General features: G+C 42.5%; 1 protein-coding gene across 1 annotated transcript in view; it reads right to left on the minus strand.

The window, feature by feature from the left end:
- LOC121545470 (X-linked interleukin-1 receptor accessory protein-like 2) overlaps positions 1-21,128 on the minus strand; it is a 321,413-nt gene extending 300,285 nt beyond the window's left edge. Inside the window, exon 1 of the mRNA XM_045208368.1 lies at positions 20,308-21,128. The gene's annotated coding sequence lies outside the window, so the exon portion shown is untranslated. The remainder of the gene's footprint in view (positions 1-20,307) is intronic.
- Between the last annotated feature and the right edge of the window lie 3,269 nt (positions 21,129-24,397).

A 24,397-nucleotide genomic window follows, 5' to 3' on the forward strand; every position in this document is an offset into this window, starting at 1 on the left:
TCAAGCAGACCACCATAGTCCCTGTGCCCAAGAACACCAAGGTAACCTGCCTAAATGACCACTGACTCATAGCACTCACGTCTGCAGCCATGAAGTGTTTGAAAGGCTCTTCATGGCTCACATCAACACTATTTTCCCAGAAACACTAGACCCACTCCAATTTGCATACCGCCCCAACAGATCCACAGATGACACAATCTCTATTGCACTCCACATTGTCCTTTCCCACCTGGACAAAAGGAACACCTACGTGAGAATGCTATTCATTGACTACAGCTCAGCGTTCAACACCATAGTGCCCTCAAAGCTCATCAATAAGCTAAGGACCCTGGGACTAAACACCTCCCTCTGCAACTGGATCCTGGAGTTCCTGACGGGCTGCCCCCAGGTGCTATGGGTAGGTAACAACACATCTGCCACGCTGATCCTCAACACGGGGGCCCCTCAGGGGTGCATGCTCAGGCCCCTCCTGTACTCCCTGTTCACCCATGACTGCATGGCCAAGCACGACTCCAACACTATCATTAAGTTTGCCGACGACACAACAGTGGTAGACCTGATCACGGACAACAATGAGACAGCCTATAGGGAGGAGGTCAGAGACCTGGCAGTGTGGTGCCAGGATAACAACCTCTCCCTCAACATGATCAAGACAAAGGAGATGATCTTGGACTACAGGAAAAGGAGGGCCGAGCACGCCCCCATTCTCAGCGACGGGGCTGTAGTGGAGCAGGTTGAGAACTTCAAGTTCCTTGGTGTCCACATCACCAACAAACTATCATGGTCCAAAAACACCAAGACAGTCATGAAGAGGGCACAACAACGCCTATTCCCCCTCAGGAGACTGAAAAGATTTGGCATGGGTCCTCAGAGCCTCAAAAAGTTATACAGCTGCACCATCGAGAGCATCCTGACTGGTTGCATCACCGCCTGGTATGGCAACTGCTAGGCCACCGACCGCAAGGCACTACAGAGGGTTGTGCGTACGGCCCAGTACATCACTGGGGCCAAGCTTCCTGCCATCTAGGACCTCTATACCAGGCGGTGTCAGAGGAAGGCCCTAAAAATTGCCAAAGACTCCAGCCACCCTAGTCGTAGACTGTTCTCTCTGCTACAGCACGGAAAGTGGTACCGGAGCGCCAAGTCTAGGTCCAAAAGGCTTCTTAACAGCTTTTACCCCTAAGCCATAAGACTCCTGAACAGCTAATCAAATGCATTGATGGTTAAGGGCTTGTAAGTAAGCATTTCACTGTAAGGTCTAAACCTGTTGTATTCGGCGCATGTGACAAATACAATTTGATTTGGATTTTTTTTTTTTATATATATATGGGGGATTGGAAATGATGCAGACAATTACATTGATGGAAACTACAATCTATCTGCAATATTAAAGCTGATCTACCCCCTAAAACATATATATAATAATAATAATTGTCTAGTCCTACATAGTATGAGTCAAATTTAACTGGTCTATTTCCAGTTCTTCATATTAGAATTCATCAAATGGGCTATTGCAACAACCAAGAGATTCAACGGTTTATAACACACTCCAACTTCTGCTGATGTGGCTCATTAAAAATTTTTTTTACAGCTTTCCTAAATGTACAGAATATTTTGTGTTAATAACACTGAACACTACAAATCCTTTTTGTGAAGCTCAGCTGAAGAATGTGTAAGGAAAAAAACAAGTGTTCCCAAGAATATGTATAAACATGTTCAAAAGGAATATCTAAATACCAACAGAACAGGAACATTCTCACATTGGAACACTGTCAAGTATATAGTGAACAAGATTTTCAATACACACATTCAAATGTTTTTTCATCAGAGAAGCTCTTATTCCCTCTATCGTGTGCGAAAATGTTTGTTTTACCTGTTTAATTCTGGTCACATGCTTGGCTAAGTTCACTTGTTTGTGTGTTACTAAGCCCTGACCTCAGTTTGGATAATGTATTCAGAATCAATTCAGTCTTTAGCCATTGTGTGTAGCCTGGAATTGACTGGTATGCAGCCGAGTAAAAAAGTATCTGCCAGCTTGATGAATCTCAGCTGGGCTGAATACAAAACTGTCCCAGACTAAGTCCTGTTCTGTTGTCTAAATGAAATAAGACTTGGCTGAAGTCCACAGGCAGGGCCCACATTGTCAGGGAGCGGTGAAAAAGGACCACCGTAAATATGTTTCGTCGTTTTGTTTTCAATATTCTCCTCACAATTGATTTATCATGGGATCAATACCTGGTGGATACATATATACTTAAGCAGACGGAAGCTAAGGAAAGACTGGGAATAGTGGGAGAAGCATGGGGTAAAGTGGTGGGTGAGCTAGTGACACAGCCTGATGTGTGTCAAATTCGATCTGTTGGTTTGTTTGTGATTTAGTTAATAACACATTTAATTTGAGTCCACTGTTTGAACAAAAATAATCTGTGTTTTCTCCCTACTGCATTCTGCAGTGAGAAGCTGTCCACCCCTCTGATGCTGAAAGCTGTGACAGCCAAGCAATGTCATATAGAAAAGGCTACAACTCCCATCTCCTATTTTATGATAATTAATATGTGCATGAAGTAATGGTGCTACACCCTAGCATGCATAAACACACACTGCTTTACAATGATTAGGCAAAATCAATGCAGAAATGAAGGCGGGGGAGATTATTTATTACACTATAATAGGAGGAAGTATCTAGGAAGTATTTAGCTCCTCACGCATGTGTACACACAGATAGAGAGAGAGAGAGAGAGAGAGAGAGAGAGAGAGAGAGAGAGAGAGAGAGAGAGAGAGAGAGAGAGAGAGAGAGAGAGAGAGAGAGAGAGAGAGAGAGAGAGAGAGAGAGGAGAGAGAGAGAGAGAGAGAGAGAGAGAGAGAGAGAGAGAGAGAGAGAGAGAGAGAGAGAGAGTCTGGTGCATCTATGTCAAGACCTGAATGTGGCTTGCTGCAGGTAATATGTGACATTTGGACAAACATTCACTTGGCTCTACGAAAGGGAATGCAGACATTGATCTACTGATGCACCCAGAGAGACCTCTTGAGAAGCTGTAAGAAGACATAACATGGCCTATTTCCTGCTGTTACCTTTTATTCCGGCTATGCTGTGAGATTTGTTCAGACATAAGAGCTAGCAGAGGCACATGAGATCACACTGCGTGATTTTCTATATTCATCGGTTTCAAAGAAAATTCAAGAGTATTGAACATTTCTAACATGTACAGTAATAACAAATCCAAATCACATCTGCTCACTAGGAGATGTGTTTATGAAGGGATGAGGAGGCCATTTGCGAACACATGCACACACAGAGCTCCCCTCCTGTAAATCCGAGCCGAGCAAGGTTAAGCACTCGCCTTAACAAGATGACTAATAATTTGTGTCAGATCATTTTCCTGATACAGCCAGAGGACTGGAGAACATATGCTCCAACCCCTGTCTCCTTGCCAGAACATTTCATCCTCCTTTGCCCCTATATCACAGCAGTAGCTATCTAACACTCCTCCTTCTCAGCCTTTACACAAAGCGCTAATCTGGGGGAGCTGAGGAGAAGAGAGAGGAGAGAGAGGAGAGAGAGGATAGAGAGCGTAGCATGGACAGTATTCACAGCTGCAGCAGCCGCAGTAGCAGCACTCTGCCCTTCTGACTGGGCTGACCTGCCCATGCCAGGCTGGCAGTTCCATTGGCCCTGGGCTGGGGAAGCTACTGGAGAGAGAGGTGCCGTGGAGAGCTCTGTCACAGCAATTAGCCACTGCTGAACAACTCTGGAGCGAACGAACGCAGCTATTAGCATGGCATGCGCCAACATGCATTTACAGACGTCATGCCCTGCGCCGCCTGCCCGGGCTCAATCACATATTCAGAGATACAGTCTACCCTAGGCTGAGCAATGAAATGCAGTGTGGACATCATCTGAGGAGGAGGGAATAAGAAGAGAAAAAAATACACAAGCATACAAGAGGTGTGTTTATGTGCAAACAAGCCACATGTTGTAGAGATTGGTATAGCTATAAGGCATACATCAGTATACATCATTGTAATCCAATGGCATTCCTTTCCGGGAGTTAAATTACAAAGAGCTTTGTGCAGTTGCCTGTGAGGCCACAGTGAGCCCAGTCCTACTCATGCCTGCTCACACACAAGGAAAATCAATACCTACTATTAAGCATTCCGCTGCACATTAATCTCTTGATTAGTAGCCAGGAATGATTATATGGCTTTGCTTGCAATAATCTCACCGATGGCACAACTAAAGACCCACCCACCCTGTCAGTCAACCAGCAAGCATACAGTATTTGGCCATTATTTTCTTACTGATTTTCCTTTAATTTTTTTATGGCTCATCATCCCTGCAGAGATCTGCATCGTTCTCTTTGTTTTATGCTGCTTTACTATTCACTATGTATTAGCAGTATGAGATTAATGGGAAGATTAGAATGCATTCATCTGACATTTTCTCATTCTCCATCAGTTCATTAGTAAGGATCTCAATAACGACTGAATTGGATTATTGTAATTTCCTGCCTCTCACCTTTTGTATCTGAGAACAATCAGCTTTAATTATTATCAAACCTTTAGAAAAAGCCAGGAGTCTTAAGTCCCTGTGATCATCTCCTTTGGGTAGCCCTGTATGCACTCTGCAGTGATTCCAGTGATTCCAGTGCAGTGAATGGCAGCCTTGGACATGCATATCCAGGTGACACAGGGTAGTGGAGGAACACATCATGGCACCATTAAGCCACTTCTAATGAAATCACAGCCAACAGGCTGGCCCTTTAGTAAGTGGCCTCAGAGCACCTAGATGGAGAAGAGCGGGAGCTGCACAAAATGTGGGTGGCAGCAGCAGTGCACATTAGCAAATATTCAACATGAACAATAGACCACCCAGCAGTTGTGTGTCTGTTCTGTAGCAGGTAAAAGCTGAACAACCTCCCACACACGGCAGAGATGGAGATGAAGCAAATGTGTAGCATATACAGTCAGGTCCATAATTACTGGCACCCTTGATAAAGATTAGCAAAAAATACTGTATAAAATAAATAATACAAATACTGAGCTATATTGTATGCTCAAATACAGTGGGAAATTATATTATATTATTTTAAACTAATACAATTGCTCAGAGAAAGTGATTTACTTGTAATAAAAAGTAATAAATAAAAACTAAAGATAGGGGTCAAAATTATGAGAGGGGTCCAACTGCAGACATCATTTCTCAGACCTATCATCTCTCAGGCCCCTCTCTATACTAACGCCTACTGATGGGACGAGTTTAGACATAATCTCTCAGGCCACTCATCAGAGAGTGATGCTGGAGCTGGAGATGGGGGTGTGAGCAGGTGGGTCTGGGCAGGGGTGATGTTGTCGTTTGTATGTGTATGTTTTGCATTGTGAAAATAAACTATTCGTAGCGGGAGGACCACACAACATATCATCGCATGACTCCAAGTTTACTTCGATATGATGGTTATTATATCAATGTTAGTGCACAAATGCGTTTCCACCACCATTTCTCGCATAATTAATTTTACAGACACAAAAAGATCCCACCTTACCTAGCATATTTTGTTTTGTCAACATTTGGAAAGGTTACAGACAAATATGCTGTTTTCATCAGGCCTGTCGTGACATTTGTTATACGACGTACTTTACTCGCATAAAAAGGTTGGATGGAAACCTGGTTAATTATTATTATTATTCTGATAAAGGAAAATTTACTTTTTCACAAAATAGAGGCAAAACCAGTGGTGGAAAAAGTACCCAATTCACATACTTGAGTAAAAGTAAAGATACCTTAATAAAAAATGACTAAATTAAAAGTGAAAGTCACCCAGTAAAATACTACTTCAGTAAAAGTCTAAAAGTATTTGGTTTTAAATATACTTACAGTACCAGTCAAAAGTTTGGACACACCTACTCATTCAAGGGTTTTTCTTTATTTTTACTATTTTCTACAATGTATAATAATAGTGAAGACATCAAAACTATGAAATAACACATATGGAATCATGTAGTAACCAAAAAAGTGTTAAACAAATCAAAATATAAGTTTGCCTTGATGACAGCTTTGCACATTCTCTCAACCAGCTTCATGAGGTAGTCACCTGGAATGCATTTCAATTAACAGGTGTGCCTTGTTAAAAGTTAATTTGTGGAATTTCTTTCCATCTTAATGCGTTTGAGCCAATCAGTTGTGTTGTGACAGGGTAGAGGTTGTATACAGAAGATAGCCCTATTTGGTAAAAGACCAAGTCCATATTATGGCAAGAACAGCTCAAATAAGCAAAGAGAAACGACAGTCCATCATTACTTTAAGACATGAAGGTCAGTCAATCCAGAAAATGTCAAGAACTTTGAAAGTTTCTTCAAGTGCAGTCGCAGAAACCATCAAGCGCTATGATGAAACTGGCTCTCATGAGGATCGCCACAGGAAAGGAAGACCCAGAGTTACCTCTGCTGCAGAGGATAAGTTCATTAGAGCTAACTGCACCTCAGATTGCAGCCCAAATAAATGCTTCACAGAGTTCAAGTAACAGACACATCTCAACATCAACTGTTCAGAGGACACTGCGTGAATCAGGCCTTCATGGTTGAATTGCTGCAAAGAAACCACTACTAAAGGACACCAATAAGAAAAAGATACTTGCTTGGGCCAAGAAACACGAGCAATTGACATTAGACCGGTGAAAATCTGTCCTTTGGTCTGATGAGTCCAAATTTGAGATTTTTGGTTCCAACCGCCGTGTCTTTGTGAGACGCAGAGTAGGTGAACGGATTATCTCCGCATGTGTGGTTCCCACCGTGAAGCATGGAGGAGGTGTGATGGTGTGGGGGTGCTTTGCTGGTGACACTGTCTGTGATTTATTTAGAATTCAAGGCACACTTAACAAGCATGGCTACCACAGCATTCTGCAGTGATACGCAATCCCATCTGGTTTGCGCTTAGTGGGACTATCATTTGTTTTTCAACAGGACAATGACCCAAAACACATGTCCAGGCTGTGTAAGGGCTATTTTACCAAGAAGAGTGATGGAGTGCTGCATCAGATGACCTGGCCTCCACAATCACCCGACCTCAACCCAATTGAGATGGTTTGGGATGAGTTGGACCGCAGAGTGGAGGAAAAGCATCCAACAAGTGCTCAGCATATGTGGGAACTCCTTCAAGACCGTTGGAAAAGCATTACTCATGAAGCTGGTTGAGAGAATGCCAAGAGTGTGCCAAGCTGTCATCAAGCCAAAGGGTGGCTACTTTTAAGAATCTCAAATATAAAATATATTTTGATTTGTTTAACACTTTTTCTGTTACTACATGATTCCATATGTGTTATTTCATAGTTTTGATGTCTTCACTATTATTCTACAATGTAAACTTTTGACTTGTACTCTAAGTATCAAAAGTAAATGTAATTGCTAAAATATACTTAAGTATCAAACGTAAAACTATTAAGCAATTCAAATTCCTTATATTAAGCAAACCAGACGACACAATTTTATTTTCTTTTTTTATTTAGGGATAGCCTGGGGCACAGTCCAACACTCAGACATAATTTACAAATGATGCATTTGTGTTTAGTGAGTCCGCCAGATCAGAGGCAGTAGGGATGACCAGGGATGTTTTCTTGATAAGGTGCGTGAAATGGACCATTTTCCTGTCCTGCTAAGCATTCAAAATGTAACAACTATGGAGGAAAAAGTACATTATTTTCTTTAGGAATGTAGTGGAGTAAAAGTACAAGTTAAAAAAATATAAATAGCAAAGTAAAGTACAGATACCACAAAAAATACTTAAGTAGTACTTTACACCACTGGGCAAAACAAATGTGGTACAGTATAGAAATTGTCACGCCCTGGCTCTGGGGACTCTTAAATGTTGAGCCAGGGTGTGGATTTTTCCTTGTTTAGTTTTCTAGGTTTGTCGTTCTAGATCGTGTATTTCTATGTTGGCCAGGGTGGTTCCCAATCAGAGACATCTGTAGCTCGTTGTCTCTGATTGGGGACAAACTTAGGCAGCCTGTTGGCATGTTACGTTGTGGGATCTTGTTCCGTGAAGGTTTGTGTTATTTAACCTAGGACTTCACGTATCGTTTGTTTATTGTTTTGGTTTGTGTGTGTACACAATAAAGTATGTACACTTATCACGCTGCGCCTTGGTCCGCTTCATCTATCGACGATCGTGACAGAAGATCCCACCACGACTGGATCAAGCAGCGTGAAGAGGAGAGAGGATGGACTTGGGAGGAGAAGAGTGAGAGTCTGGCGAGAGCCATGGAGGCCATGTTCACGGGGGATAGACAAGCCCAAACATTTTTTAGGGGGGGGCTCACGCCGTGGACTACGAGGCAGCAGGAGGCCGCGATAGAGCGGTTCAGCAGGTTAGCAGAGGCGGCCGCCAGGTTACGGGGGCCACTGGTCACGAGGGAGAAGGAGAGTGTGGAGGCACGGCGAGAGGAACTGGTTAGGCAGCAGTGGGAGCGGAGGTTTATGAGGAAACCCAGTCCCGCTCCTCGCACCAAGCAAGTGGTGTGTGTCACCAGTCTGGTCCGGCCCGTTCCTGATTCCCGCACAAGGCCAGTGGTGTGTGTTCCCAGTACGGTCAGGCCCGTTCCTGCTCCCCGCACTAAGCCCGTGGTGCGCGTCGTCAGCCCGGTCCGGCCCGTTCCTGCACCAAGCCAGTGGTGCGCGTCGTCAGCCCGGTCCGGCCTGTTCCTGCTCCCCGCACCAAGCCAGTGGTGCGCGTCGCCAGCCCGGTCCGGCCTGTTCCTGCTCCCCGCACCAAGTCAATGGTGCGCGTCGTCAGCCCGGTCCGGCCCGTTCCTGCTCCCCGCACCAAGCCAGTTGTGCGCGTCGCCAGCCCGGTCCGGCCTGTTCCTGCTCCCCGCACCAAGCCAATGGTGCGCGTCGTCAGCCCGGTCCGGCCCGTTCCTGCTCCCCGCACCAAGCCAGTGGTGCGCGTCGTCAGCCCGGTCCGGCCAGTTCCTGCTCCCCGCACCAAGCCAGTGGTGCGCGTCGTCAGTCCGGCACGGTCCGTGCCTGGTCAGCTGCTCCACGCCGGAGCCAGAGCAATCCGCTCCACCGGTGTTCAGTCCAGCTCCGGCCAGAGGGGCCAGACCAGACCAGGGGCGCAACGGGGGGGTAGAGAGAGTGTGGTGGTCACGCCCTGAGCCGGATCCGCCGCCGAGGCGGAATGCCCACCCGGTCCCTACCCTCTTGTGTTTGGTTGGCGCGGTCGCAGTCCGCGCCTTTGGGGGGGGGTACTGTCACGCCCTGGCTCTGGGGACTCTTAAATGTTGAGCCAGGGTGTGGATTTTTCCTTGTTTAGTTTTCTAGGTTTGTCGTTCTAGATTGTGTATTTCTATGTTGGCCAGGGTGCTTCCCAATCAGAGACAGCTGTAGCTCGTTGTCTCTGATTGGGGACCATACTTAGGCAGCCTGTTGGCATGTTACGTTGTGGGATCTTGTTCCGTGAAGGTTTGTGTTATTTAACCTAGGACTTCACGTATCGTTTGTTTATTGTTTTGGTTCGTGTGTGTATACAAAGTATGTACGCTTATCACGCTGCGCCTTGGTCCGCTTCATCTATCGACGATCGTGACAGAAATGATAACAAATGAGTGAAGGAAATGCAGAAATTTATGAAAATGCTGAACATTATTTGGGGTTAAGATTGATTGAACAGTATAAAACAATCAGAAGAGAAAAAGCCACATTAAAACCATCAGAATATATGTGTTGCCACCCTAGGGTCATACACTACTCATGAAGCATATTTTGAACATTTATTATTTAAAAACATAAATACTGTCAAATACAATGATATACACTGAGTGTACAAAACATTAGGAACACGTGCTCTTTCCATGACATAGACTGACCAGGTGAATCCAGGTGAGAGCTATGATCCCTTATTGATGTCACTTATTAAAACAACTTCAATCAGTGTAGATGATGGGGAGGAGACAGGTTAAAGAAGGATTTTTAAGCCTTGAGACAATTGAGACATGGATTGTATATGTGTGCCATTCAGAGGGTGAATGGGCAATACAAAATATTTAAGTGCCTTTGAACAGGGTATGGTAGGGTATGCTATGATATGATATGGTGCAAGGCTAACCGGTTTGAGTGTGTCAAGAACTGCAACGCTCAGCAGTTTCCCGTGTGTATCAAGAATGGTCCACCACCCAAAGGACATCCAGCCAACTTGACACAACTGTGGGAAGCATTGGAGTCAACATAGGCCAGCATCCCTGTGGAACACTTTTGACACCTTATAGAGTCCATGCCCTGATAAACTGAGGCTGTTCTGACAGCAAAAGGGGGTGCAACTCGGGTAGCCTTCCACAAGCTTCCCACAATAAGTTGGGTGAATTTTGGCCCATTCCTCCTGACAGAGCTGGTGTAACTTAGTCAGGTTTGTTGGCCTCCTTGCTCACACATGATGCCATCTATTTTGTGAAGTGCACCATTCCCTCCTGCAGCAAAGCACCCCCAGAGCATGATGCTACCACCCCCGTGCTTCACTGTTGGGATGGTGTTCTTCGGCTTGCAAGGTCCCCCTTTTTCCTCCAAACATAACGATGGTCATTATGGCCAAACAGTTCTATTTTTGTTTCAATCAGACCATAGGACATTTCTCCAAAAAGTACGATCTTTGTCCCCATGTGCAGTTGCAAACCGTAGTCTGGCTTTTTTTATGGCGGTTTTGGAGCAGTGGCTTCTTCCTTGCTGAGCGGCCTTTCAGGTTATGCCAATATAGGACTTGTTTTACTGTGGATATAGATACTTTTGTACCTGTTTCCTCCAGCATCTTCACAAGGTCCTTTGCTGTTGTTCTGGGATTGATTTGCACTTTCCGCACCAAAGTACGTTCATCTCTAGGAGACAGAACGTGTCTCCTTCCTGAGCGGTATGACGGCTGTGTGGTCCCATGGTGTTTATACTTGTGTACTATTGTTTGTACAGATGAACGTAGTACCTTCAGGCGTTTGGAAATTGCTGCCAAGGATGAACCAGACTTGTGGAGGTCTACAATTTTTCTTCTGAGGTCTTGGCTGATTTTTTTTGATTTTCCAATGATGTCAAGCAAAGAGGCACTGAGTTTGAAGGTAGGCCTTGAAATACATGCACAGGTACACCTCCAATTGACTCAAATGATGTCAATTAGCCTATCAGAAGCTTCTAAAGCCATGACATCATTTTCTGGAATTTTCCAAGCTGTTTAAAGGCACAGTCAACTTAGTGCATGTAAACTTCTGACCCACTGGAATTATGATACAGTAAATTATAAGTGAAATAATCTGTCTGTAAACAATTGTTGGAAAAATGACTTGTGTCATGCACAAGGTAGATGTCCTAACCGACTTGCCAAAACTATAGTTTGTTAACAAGAAATTTGTGGAGTGGTTGAAAAACAAGTTTTAATGACTCGAACCTAAGTGTATGTAAACTTCCGACTTCAACTGTATATCGTAATATGATATTTTGGTCATATCATCCAGCCTTAGTACCTGGACATTTTAGCCCAAAACCTGGTTGCCTCTACCAGGAGGTTGACACTTTTCCGCAAGTGGACCTTCCAACAAGATAATAACCCCAAGCACACATAAAAATCCACACATAAATGGTTAATTGACAACAAAATCAACATTTTGCAATGGCCATCTCAGTCTACGAACTTGAACCCCATTGAAAACCTGTGGTTTGAATTGAAGAGGGCAGTCCATAAGCACAGACAAAGGATATCAAGGATCTGGAAAGATTCTGTATGGATGAATGGTCTAAGGTCCTCCCAATGTGTTCTCTAATCTCAAAAAACATTTAAGAAAAAATCCCAGTGTCGTTATCCTAGCAAGGGTACAGTAGGGTGCTGGAGTAATTTTGACCCCTATCTTTATGAGATTTGTTTTATTACTTGTTAAACAAAATCTATTTCTCTGAGCAATTGTATTAAAATAAATGTATATCATTTATCCTTTTTATAGCATGATATACACAGCTCAGTATTTGTATTATTTATTTTATGCAGTCTTTTTTGCACATCTTCATCAAGGGTGCCAATAATTATGGACCTGACTGTATATTCCTGGCTGGTTATGAATCTTCTGTAGCATGCTTTATTTAACAATGTACTCACTTTAATAATGTCCCTTTCATTAATTTAAGTCATACTATTGACTTTACTATTTGTCAGACCCCTGTATCTTCTCCAGCTCATCAATAATGTTAAAGGAAGTCATAAATCATGAGGTCCCTTCTAGAAGATAAATCAGATTCATCAAACACATGAATCACACTCATCCTCTGTGAGACATGACATACTGTCCTCTCATTACCTCTTTGAAAACCATTTCACATAGCATATATAGTTACACAGAGTAGATAGATCTAACTCGTTTCCAATTATCCACAGTATGGGTAAAGGAATGATAGTTAGTAGGGTTTACTGTAACCATTGAGACACTGTGTTCATTAGCACGTCAGGAAGCTTTGGATATAAAATGGGGGGAATGGATGGGCAGAGAGAGAGAGAGAGAGAGAGAGAGAGAGAGAGAGAGAGAGAGAGAGAGAGAGAGAGAGAGAGAGAGAGAGAGAGAGAGAGAGAGAGGGAGGAGAGAGAGAGAGAGAGAGAGAGAGAGAGAGAGAGAGAGAGAGAGAGAGAGAGAGAGAGAGAGAGAGAGAAAAGGGAAGGTGTTTGAGAATTATTCATGTAAACGTTCCTGCTGTAAGCCGTCTCCCTGTAGGGGCTGGGCAACTGGAGTGGAGCTGCACAGATTGTTCCCCCGTTCCTCAGCGACCCTAGAGTCAGCCAAGAAGGAGAAGAAACAGCCAAAGACACAGCAGATGGAGGCTAAACCGAAGGATGTGTAAAACCGCTTCAAAAGCTCAAAACCAAAAAGGAAAGAAAAAAAGAAAAATCTTGTGGGTGAAAGACAGAAGACTAAACAGTCAACCACACTATCGCTATACATCGCTATACTGCCTCTGATAGGATAGTGCTTCATCTAATCCATAGACAAAACCATGAAAATAAGCTCTAAATGAAAAGCTGGTGATAACCAATTTGGTTCTCTTTCTAAGTCCCCTGTAGCTCAGTTGGTAGAGCATGGCGCTTGCAACGCCAGGGTTGTGGGCTCGTTTCCCACAGGGGGGCCAGTATAAAAAATTTATGCACTCACTAACTGTAAGTCGCTCTGGATAAGAGCGTCTGCTAAATGACTAAAATGTCAATGACATAGGCTAGTGTATAGCTCTGCATGTTCCTACATGTGTAGTGACCCTGTTTGTTTTCTCTACTGGAGGAACACAGACACTGCCGATGGTATATGTAACAGACATTCATTACCCTTGTTTCAATTATCTTTTTAGCCATGACTTTCCCATATGGAAGCGCCATATGTCTCATGAATATATCATACTTATCTATAATGAATATGCACATGCAGATCAACTACAATTAAATCTGCTGCCACATGGTTTTGATGATTCTTGTACATTTGAATGACCCATTTGGCATTGTGCGGCAGATGTTAATCACTGCAAATGGGATGTTTATATCAGTATTTCCTAACAACAGGTATTCTTAGAATGTTCCAAATGCTGTACAAGGCCAACTAAATGAATTATATACAACTCCACACAAATACTCTCTAGTGGCCTGCTGTAGACGAGGGTGTGAAATGGTGGGTCAGAAGTGAGGCTGCGTGGGTGTCCAACAACGCCCTATCACAGGTTCAGAGTGGAATGCCTGGTGAAAGAGTTTTCCTGAGATGGCATACCTTTAATTGACAGCCTTTCTGTAGACCTCCTGTGGCACCTCTAGCCACTCTATTTATAGGCTGTAATGACTGACTTCCATTTGCCCGGGATCATTGTTGCAGAGCTGGAGCTATTAACTTTCTGGCCTGCAACTTTAGATGTCATGCTGTGCCATATCTCTCTCATCAGATGTAGGCCTAGAGACCCGGCCGGACTGCTGACGTGGCTGTGCTGCATCTGACCGACAGCCAGTCAACCCAGAACTCAGCCTCCTCCATATTGGTGTCAGATTCAAAAGGTTGCAAATCATCCTCACACTGAGTTTTTGATGACTTGTCGAGTTATCCATTATTGATGGGCTGCTTCTCTCTATTACTTATTGACAGTGTCCTGATACAATTAATATTTTAATTAAAGAAGAAAAACAGTTGAAAGGCTCCACTGTCGATATTTAATATTCCCCTTTATTCCAAATGTCAACATAATTAAACCTGACATAAAGAGGGGAAGGGCTTACGAAATATAGTCATAGAAGCAATACCTATGGATTTCAGTCTTTCCTTAAAATATTATTATTATATTTTTATGAAATCCATAGGTATTGCTCATTTTAAAGATCACTATATTCACTTGATGAAATAATTTTGGATGATATACAGTCCCAGTGAAAAGTTTGGACACAAGGGTTTTTCTTTATTTTTACTATTTTCTACATTGTAGAATAAGAGTGAAGACATCAAAACTATGAAATAACACATATGGAATCATGGAGTAACCAAAAAAGTATTGAAGGAGTTCGCACATATGCTGAGCACTTGTTGGCTGCTTTTCCTTCACTCTGCGGTCCGACTCATCGAGGGATTGTGGAGGCCAGGTCATCTGATGCAGCACTCCATCACTCTCCTTCTTGGTAAAATAGCCTTTACACAGCCTGGAGGTGTGTTGGGTCATTGTCCTGTTGAAAAACAAATGATAGTCCCACTAAGCCCAAACCAGATGGGATGGCGTATCGCTGCAGAATGCTGTAGTAGTGTGCCTTGAATTCTAAATAAATCACAGACTGTGTCACCAGCAAAGCACCCCCACACCATAACACCTCCTCCTCCATGCTTTACGATGGGAACTACACATGCGGAAATCATCTGTTCACCCACACCGCGTCTCACAAAGACACGGCGTTTGGAACCAAAAATCTCAAATTTGTAATCCAGACCAAAGGACAAATTTCCACCGGTCTAATGTCCATTCTTATTGGTGTGATTTAGTAGTGGTTTCTTTGCAGCAATTCGACCATGAAGTCCTGATTCACACAGTCCCCTCTGAACAGTTGATGTTGAGATGTGTCTGTGACTTGAACTCTGTTAAGCATTTATTTGGGCTGCAATTTCTGAGGCTGGTAACTCTAATGAACTTATCCTCTGCAGCAGAGGTAACTCTGGGTCTTCCATTCCTGTGGCGGTCCTCATGAGAGCCAGTTTCATCATAGCGCTTGATGGTTTTTGCGACTGTACTTGAAGAAACTTTCAAAGTTCTTGACATTTTCCGTATTGACTGACCTTCATGTCTTAAAGTAATGATGGACTGTCGTTTCTCTTTGCTTATTTGAGCTGTTCTTGCCATAATATGGACTTGGTCTTTTACCAAATAGGGCTATCTTCTGTACCTTGTCACAACACAACTGATTGGCTCAAACGCATTAAGAAGGAAATCAATTCCTCAAATTATCTTTTAAGAAGGCACACCTGTTAATTTAAATGCATTCCAGGTGACTACCTCATGAAGCTGGTTGAGAGAATGCCAAGAGTGTGCAAAGCTGTCATCAAGGCAAAGGGTGGCTATTTGAAGAATCTCAAATATAAAATATATTTTGATTTGTTTAACACTTATTTGGTTACTACATGATTCCATATGTGTTATTTCATACAATGTAAAAAAAAAAAAGTACAAATAAAGAAAAATCCTTGAATGTGTCCAAACTTTTGACTGGTAGTGTACATTTGGAATTTGTGTATCATGATTCCTTTCTAATTGTGAATTCCACAGAAATTCTTTGCCTCTGCAAATTCTCCCAGAGGTCCAGATTCAGCTCATTCAATTGACACATTGTCCCGTGAGCATAAAGAAAGTGCTGCACATGAAATAATATGTTGCCCTCCAAATGTTTATCTTCCACACACTGGCCTGCACCCGCCCGGTCTCCACCACAAGCACAGGCCATTTAAATGCTAAGTAACCTCTCCCTTTTGGATTTGGACTATTCTTTGCTGCGATCTTATAAAGCATGCTTCAAAACTGGATTTGCACATGTAAAACTTAATTATAAATGCCTGCTTACAATATTCATGCAAATAAATCTATTGAGCCACTGGTTAAAGCTATTACCATGTTCCGGGCAGTGGCTGCTCACAGAAGAGTAATTTCTCAGCACTTTGGTGGGTGATTTATGTTTACATACACAACTTCCTCCACAACTTGCCCTGGTTTGAAGTCTGATGCTGCTTAAAGGCTCATTCCTAATGACAACTACATTTGAATTATTATGCATATAAGCATGTCAGCACAGCAGCAGGCCCCAGGCAGGTAGCAGTGTGCTCTGTGCAGGTACTGTACTGGGGCCCACTGTCCATTGACACATCATAAAAAGCATCTGGCGGAAACTAATTTCAACCTGGTTTTAGATAAAACCCAAAGAGTTCAATTCAACATCATAAATTAGAATTTCAGTCGTGATCTTGCCCGGGCTGGGCGCTCCCCTCCCTTTAAAAGTAAAGTCTTTATGACGAACAGGTTGACGGTGATAAATGGTCACAGGCAAGGCGAGCCTGCTACCACTCGGGGATTTGTGCCTCCATCTGTTTTCATTTAGCCACAGTTTTGCCTGATATTGTTGGAGGAACTGGGAGTAACCATTACAGTACAGGGTGCTGGATCGCTCTCCTGAGGACACACAGGTTAACTTCCTCCGTTTGGTTCCACACAGACTCAATGTCTTCATATGCAGTAGGCGTCCACATTCACTGCATTGTTATAGAGTTCTCAATGTCTTCATCTACAGTGCCTAGGCAGTGTACACTTGAATATTCATTACTCCTGTCTGATATTTCCCTTTTTCTCCTCTCTGTTGAATCTTCCTGCTTAATCTACAGGGATGGCTATAGGTCTACGTCTCTTCCTGCTTAATCTACAGGGATGGCTATAGGTCTACGTCTCTTCCTGATTAATCTACAGGGATGGCTATAGGTCTATGTCTCTTCCTGATTAATCTACAGGGATGGCTATAGGTCAATGTCTCTTCCTGATTAATCTACAGGGATGGCTATAGGTCTATGTCTCTTCCTGCTTAATCTACAGGGATGGCTATAGGTCTGTGTCTCTGTTGAATCTTCCTGTGTAATCTACACGGATGGCTGGTAATTGGATGATATGAGCTAAAAGTCTTGATAGATCCAGTGGTACCTGAACTCTATCACATGGGCAGCTAAAAGCTATCTACATTTTGTTTGAGAGAGAGGAGGGCGAAAAGTTCATCAGAGATGTGAGCATCATTGCCCGGCTCATGTCAACGCTGCTTATTGTCTTTGGCCTACAAAATAACAGTTTGTACTTAAACCTAAGTAAACTGACCTAACACCCCCAGAGAAGAGAAAAAATAAACTTCAGATAACCTTTCGGGAATCTAAAATGGAACTTGCACATCGTGCCCAGAGGAAGTGTTAAAGTTGGCCTCGCTCCATGCGCACCAATGTGTGTTTATCTCCGATGATACATACTCTCAGTTTGAAGAACAATGTGGTAGTAAGTAATGCTGTAATTATCACACAGAGGCAGAAAATATGCTTAACCTTGCATAACTTCGCTTATGCAGACAAGGCAAATAGTGAATGCAGTAAATTAATATGTTTTTTTTAATACTTATCCTCACATATAATGTAATAAACGTACTCATCAGATGACAAAGGATTACTATTTGCTCATACTATTGGATTGCCTTCACCAGGCCCTTGTCAGACCCTCCTTATAGGTAATATACAGTGCACCTGACACCTAAATGAACATCTAGAAGGACTGGGGTTATATTATGATATGTCATTGCTTGGAAAAGCTATTCTTCATGGCAATCCCTGTAGCAATGTGAAAGACATGGGAAATTCAGGCAGCAGGTCTAGTACTGGGTCAGTTATGGAGCAAATGTTCCTTCCAATGGCATGCATTGCAAAGAAAGAAAATTAGCCACTAACCAAGGACGAAGGATTCACGTGCACTATGGCCGCTGCAGGAACTGATGGTAATAGGGTGCAATGTTGCAGTGATTTGTACATAGACTGTATGCACAGTGCAGATGTAAAGGCCAATCTAAATCTAGCAAATATAATACAACAAAATATCACGTTTTGGATAGGATTCAACTAAAACATCTGTCTCCCTGCTCTCTTTTTAGACTATATCATGATTTCAGTGTTTGGTGCTTTGAGTTCAAATGCAAATCCCTTAATTACAATATACCCTGAATATATGAAGAGTTTAATTCCAAAACGATATATATACATTTTCTAAAATGTTGGTAAATTAGCATTTATTGTTTGAATAAATTATGAAACAGATTGGTATGTTTTTTCACTATCTAATCATGGCATGGGGTTGTTCAATGATAGACATGTATTTGTTTAAATCTATCACTTGGTTTTAATTCAGAGACAAATAATCATGTGTTTTTGCAAAATGCTATATATCCACCTCACTCTCAGAGAAATAAGTAGTACTGCTAGGTTTTACACAGTCAAATAGGTTTTACACAGTCAAATGTAACAAATAACTACATGTTTTATAAAGAACTGTACAAATCATATCAAATCTAAATCTAAATCAAATCTAAATGTATTGGTCACGTTACACAGATCTGCAAACTTTACCCTAGATGCAGCGAAATGCTTGTGTTTCTAGCTCCAAATGATACATCTGTGACATCAATATTAAAAAAATGTTAACAAAAAATTATTCAATACAGTAATATGATATCTATATGTAAAACAATTACATTTGACATTTTAGTCATTTAGCAGATGCTCTTATCCAGAGCGACTTACAGTATGTGCATTCATCTTAAGATAGCTAGGTGAGACAACCACACATCACAGTTAAATATGCAGGAAACGAACAGTCCATTCCAGCTAAACAATGTACACTGATTATACAAAACATTTAGAACACCTGCTCTTTCCAGGACATAGAACGACCAGGTGAATCCAGGTGAAAGCTATGATCCCTTACTGATGTCACTTGTTAAATCCACTTCAACCAGTGCAGTTGAAGGGGAGGAGACAGGTTAAAGAAGGATTTTTAAGCCTTGAGACAATTGTGACATGGATGTGTGCCATTCAGAGGGTGAATGGGAAAGACAACATATTTAAGTGCCTTTGAACGGGTATGGTATGGTATAATATGGTGCCAGGCTTACCGGTTTGAGTGTGTCAAGAACTGCAATGCTGCTGGGTTTTTCACACACAGCAGTTTCTCATGTGTATCAAGAATGGTCCACCACCCAAAGGGCATCCAGCCAACTTCACACAACTGTGGGAAGCATTGGAGTCAACATGGGCCAGTATCCCTGTGGAATGCTCTGACAAATTGAGGCTGTTCTGAGGGCAAAATGGGGTGCAACTCAATATTAGGAAAGTGTATAGCGTTTTGCAACAAAAAAAATGAATAGAAAATCTGAGAACTGTAATATTTTACACACACATGATACCCATAAGCAATTATTTCTGGTGAAAAAACACAAATGTGAAAAATTGGTGGATATAGCATTTTGGAAATAAACTCTTCATATAGTCCTACCATAGTTTATGTCCCTCACACATGATAAATATATCAGCAAATACCATATCACAGGAAAGGTAAAGTTGTCCAACCCAACTCCAGGTGTGCATAAAATATTTGCTTACAAGGTGAACATTGCGCAAATGAACCGCAGGAGCCGAGCGCATCTATATTTTGTTAGTGGTAATCTATTTGCTGTTGTTCCGTTTCCTTTCCTCTCTCTCCCCACCTCCCAGCAGAGGTAAAAAGATTGGCAGCGGCGCTGAAAGTGACCGTTAGAGTCTGGCTGCAGTCGATCTCCAGTCCGGAACCTGATCTATGGAGTTACTTTATTGTATAAATCAATGTGGCCAGACAGCCTGCTTCACCGGGAGCCCGTATCTCTGGGTGACACGATTGATGTGCGCCCTATCGTTACACGACCACAATAATTAAACCCACCGCCTCATGCAGCCTCAACCTGCATCGACACCACCACGGCCATACAAACACAACACCAGCCTGCATGCGGTGGTGCTAAAATGAAATTAAACAATCACCATCTCTCTGTTGGGACCACTTTTACGAATTAATAACGCAATGCAATACATGGTTTTCAACTAAGGAATCTAACAGGACGTGTATGAGCAATCACTTCCATGGTCTGTTTTCTAATTCTCATAACTTCTACAGCATTACGCGCGCACGGGCGCGCAATAACACACACATATATGCACATTTTGTATTATTCAGGTTCAGGTTGGCACTCACCTGATTTTGATAATCCCTGCAAGAGATGCAGATTATCAATCGAGGCTTGTTTCAATAAAGTATTTCCACTCGTTTGAGTATGTTTGAGTTTGTTTTCAAAATGTGTTACAGCATAACTCACGGTTTCTCCAGTTCAAGTCAGTTCACATCGTTTGAAATTAAATTGTTAGAGCACAAGACAGTATTTTCTTACTTCAGTCAAATAAAAAACTGTGAGGACGGATACCTCAGACTATTTCACCGATATTCGACCGGCAACATTAGTCGACAGAAGGCTACAATTAACTCATCTGAGTTACTTCGGCTCTTCCTCCCCCTTGTCCGACGGAATTCTGAAGATTCGCTCTCCTTTAGATGTTCAAAAATAACTTCAATTTCCCGGAATCCTGGACTCCTCAGCACCAAGGGGTTGCAAAACGGTTCTCTGTCCTCCCCTGTTCTACACCTTCCCCAGTGTTGTCTCACCCCTCATGAGTTGAGTCACTCATATTGCATTGGAAAAGCTCCACATCTGATTTGTGTTGTGTTGGATGGAGTGCCTTTGCAGACTCCAGCAATCGATGATGATCTCTCGGCAGCAAGAGTTCGATTCCAGACCCCTCCCGCGCGCTCCTTCAACACGCATCCAGAGACAGTGACACCGGGCTGTCTTCGCGAGGACACAGTTCTTCAGCACCACGCGCCTGTAGGGAAACAGATAGCTCGAAAAGTGCTGTTCATTGACTCAAGGGAAGATTCGATGAACTCGAACTCTTGATTTTAAGACAGCATTTTAAATTAGACTGACTACTGAAACATTAGGCTGGACCAAGAGTATATGCCTAAATATATTTTAAGGAGCGTTGGTTTTGAAAAATATATCCCTCCTATCGCCTCCTTGTGGCGGTGAGGGATGACGTGTCTAAAACACCAGAGAGAGCGAGAAGACAGATTTTTGTTTTAACGCTGTAGCCTACTTGAACAGACCTACAATATATCACCATAATACAAAAAAATTAATTGTCCCATCAAGACACAACAAAGTGAACGTTAAAGCAACCAGACAATAAGATGATGAGAAAAGGGAAAATCGGAAAACAGAATTGGAAAGGCCAAAATATGATTTAGGACTCAACCTAAATAGCAGTCATACCTCACCGCACAGAACACAAGGCACATAAATACATAGACGTGTATGAATTGAAAGTCTCATCATAATGTGTCATGCCATACAATGATGATCAAATCTGGAAAAATGATGCACAACTGTCTTAATGATATGACTGTAAACTCCAAAACATGATGGAGGATTATGATGATACACTTAATATGTCAATGTTGCCAACAAACAAATCACATCAAAGCTCAGTGTGGGTGCAGCAAGCCAGTGTGGCTCATTACAGCTACCAGTCAAATGTTTAGAAACAATCTCGCCATTGTGCTGCTGATCATTTATCATTCATGCATCTAAGAATTCATAAGATTTTATTAAATAAGTTCTGCTTCAGAGTAGGCTGAATCACATTGGCTGAATGTAAAAGCTCTCTTCACTAACAATGGTGACATGTTTTCTTTTTTAAAAGTAATTCATAATACAATGAGTTAGGATGTGTTTGTGAGGTCTGATTTTCTTATCTAAAACTATAGATTTGCTCAATCTGCACCTTTAGATAACTTCACTCATAAGTAAATGCTTTGAGCGTTTTTAAGGATTTTCACCAGCATGTTCCACATGTTCATAAAGCACATCTCAAAGATCTAAAGTATGTATGCCATTGTAGTATGTTCTGTTACTCTACTGAATTTCCCTTACATTACCTGACAGATGAACTATATGATCACTGGGTAGTTTGATTTCACTGCACTGCATGTGCTTGATCATGCTATTATCCAGACAGGATGTTTTTGGTAACATACACTTAGAGTTGAACAGTACATAACAAATACCTGTTCATTGAGCTGATTGGCCAGAAACTCAGAGCAGCCATGAAGCCCATCTCACAGAGTGGGCATGGGGAGACAGTCATGCACACAGTACAGAGGTAGCTGTATGAGTGCTCTCTCACCTCTGCACATGACTGGCTGCCCTGCTGACGGGCGGCGTGGCACGGTGGGGCACGGTGGGATGGCACAATCTGGGTCGGGTCTGATATAATTGCCAAGGGTCTCGATATGTGCAATTAACATGTATTTACCGACTGGACCCGTCCTCTGTTAATTTAATGTGTGAGGTGATGAGAACTGCGTGAGCTTGTTATCTGTGACAGTCAATTGCAACTCAATAAAACATATAGCTTATGTCCAGCTGAAACTGGTTCCAGCCACTGCTGCTGAGGAGAGAGAGAGAGAGCTAGTGAAAGGAGCCTTGGCCTAGACCACTGTTGATTGCAAAGATGGAGGCCTTTTTCGTTGAAGTAAAATGAAATTTAGAGGAGAACGAGGGGAGGAACGATGTTCCCTCCCCGAACACTATGCTATGTGATTAATCATTCAACAGTGCCACCCATCATGCTGGTGGGCTACATGAATCTGGTCACACAGACACATGCACACACACACATGCATGCACACACACGCACGCACTCTGCAAAACCCCATTACGCACTCGTCTGGTGCGTGTGTGTATGTGTCTCTGTGTGTCGTACAATTTGACAGCTATGCGGCAGACAGGCTTGCATCCAGGGAAAGATTTTCGAAGGGAGTTTGCTGCCTGCAGTTGGAATCAATATGGCTAAGACAAGCACATCATGAAATATTTATGACACTAATTTCACTGTTAGTGGTGTGTACAGTACAGTGCAGTACCGTACAGTGAGGGCTACAGTGACGTCTGGAGACGCCACAGTCACAGGGGACATGTTAGGCTAACTGCTGATGTGGAGGCCTGGCCTGACATCACCTGGAGGCTGCCCCTGGGAGAGGCTGGAGCTAGACAGGCAGCCATGAAAGGACACTGCTGTTAATAGATAGCTTGTTTCCCCTCAATCAAATAGTGTTGAATTATTCAGGGTAGGAACATTTTTCAGGGTAGCTTTGATTGTATACTGTGTTCATTGTATTCCATAACAATCTATTTCCTCCATTTTCATGTGTCACCAAGTGATTACAAATACTGATACAGTGCCAGCATTTCAAGCACCAAGAAATCAGATTAAGAATATTTTATGCCAAGGATGAGAAGTTTAGGACTAGCAGACAGTTCTCTTCTCACCCTCTCTATCACTTGGCACTGGTTCTAGGCTGCTCTGCTGTGCCACACTCCTCCAGACCACTGACAAGTCGGTAACACACAACATAAAGATGAAGTGAAAACTCCAGGGTGTTAAAAGCCAAAGGAGCTGTGCTGGTTAGCAGAGCTTTTAAGAATGTGAATATTAACCTTTCTCAGGGGGTGCTGGTGAACTCCTGCTTCTTGGAATCTGAGTACCATGCTAAACAATTGGAGAACTGTTATTTTAAAAGCTATTACAGAAAGGGTCAGCTGTTTCTCCCTTGCACTTACAGTCTAGGACAATGCCTTCCTCCACTTCACACATCCCTCAGGCCTCAGAGGATTCAAGGCTCTTTTGATTTCCTGTCTCAGAAATCATTGTATAGAGTTTGAGAGAATCACAGAGAAACACAATTGTGAGAAACAATGAAAGGTCAGTGGTGTAAAGTACTTAAGTGAAAATACTTTAAAAAGTACTACATACAGAGGGGGAAAAAAGTATTTAGTCAGCCACCAATTGTGCAAGTTCTCCCACTTAAAAAGATGAGAGAGGCCTGTAATTTTCATCATAGGTACACGTCAACTATGACAGACAAAATGAGATTTTTTTTCTCCAGAAAATCACATTGTAGGATTTTTTATGAATTTATTTGCAAATTATGGTGGAAAATAAGTATTTGGTCAATAACAAAAGTTTCTCAATACTTTGTTATATACCCTTTGTTGGCAATGACACAGGTCAAACGTTTTCTGTAAGTCTTCACAAGGTTTTCACACACTGTTGCTGGTATTTTGGCCCATTCCTCCATGCAGATCTCCTCTAGAGCAGTGATGTTTTGGGGCTGTCGCTGGGCAAAACGGACTTTCAACTCCCTCCAAAGATTTTCTATGGGGTTGAGA

This window comes from Coregonus clupeaformis, chromosome 3, assembly GCF_020615455.1.
Source record: "Coregonus clupeaformis isolate EN_2021a chromosome 3, ASM2061545v1, whole genome shotgun sequence".
Taxonomy (NCBI): domain Eukaryota; kingdom Metazoa; phylum Chordata; class Actinopteri; order Salmoniformes; family Salmonidae; genus Coregonus; species Coregonus clupeaformis.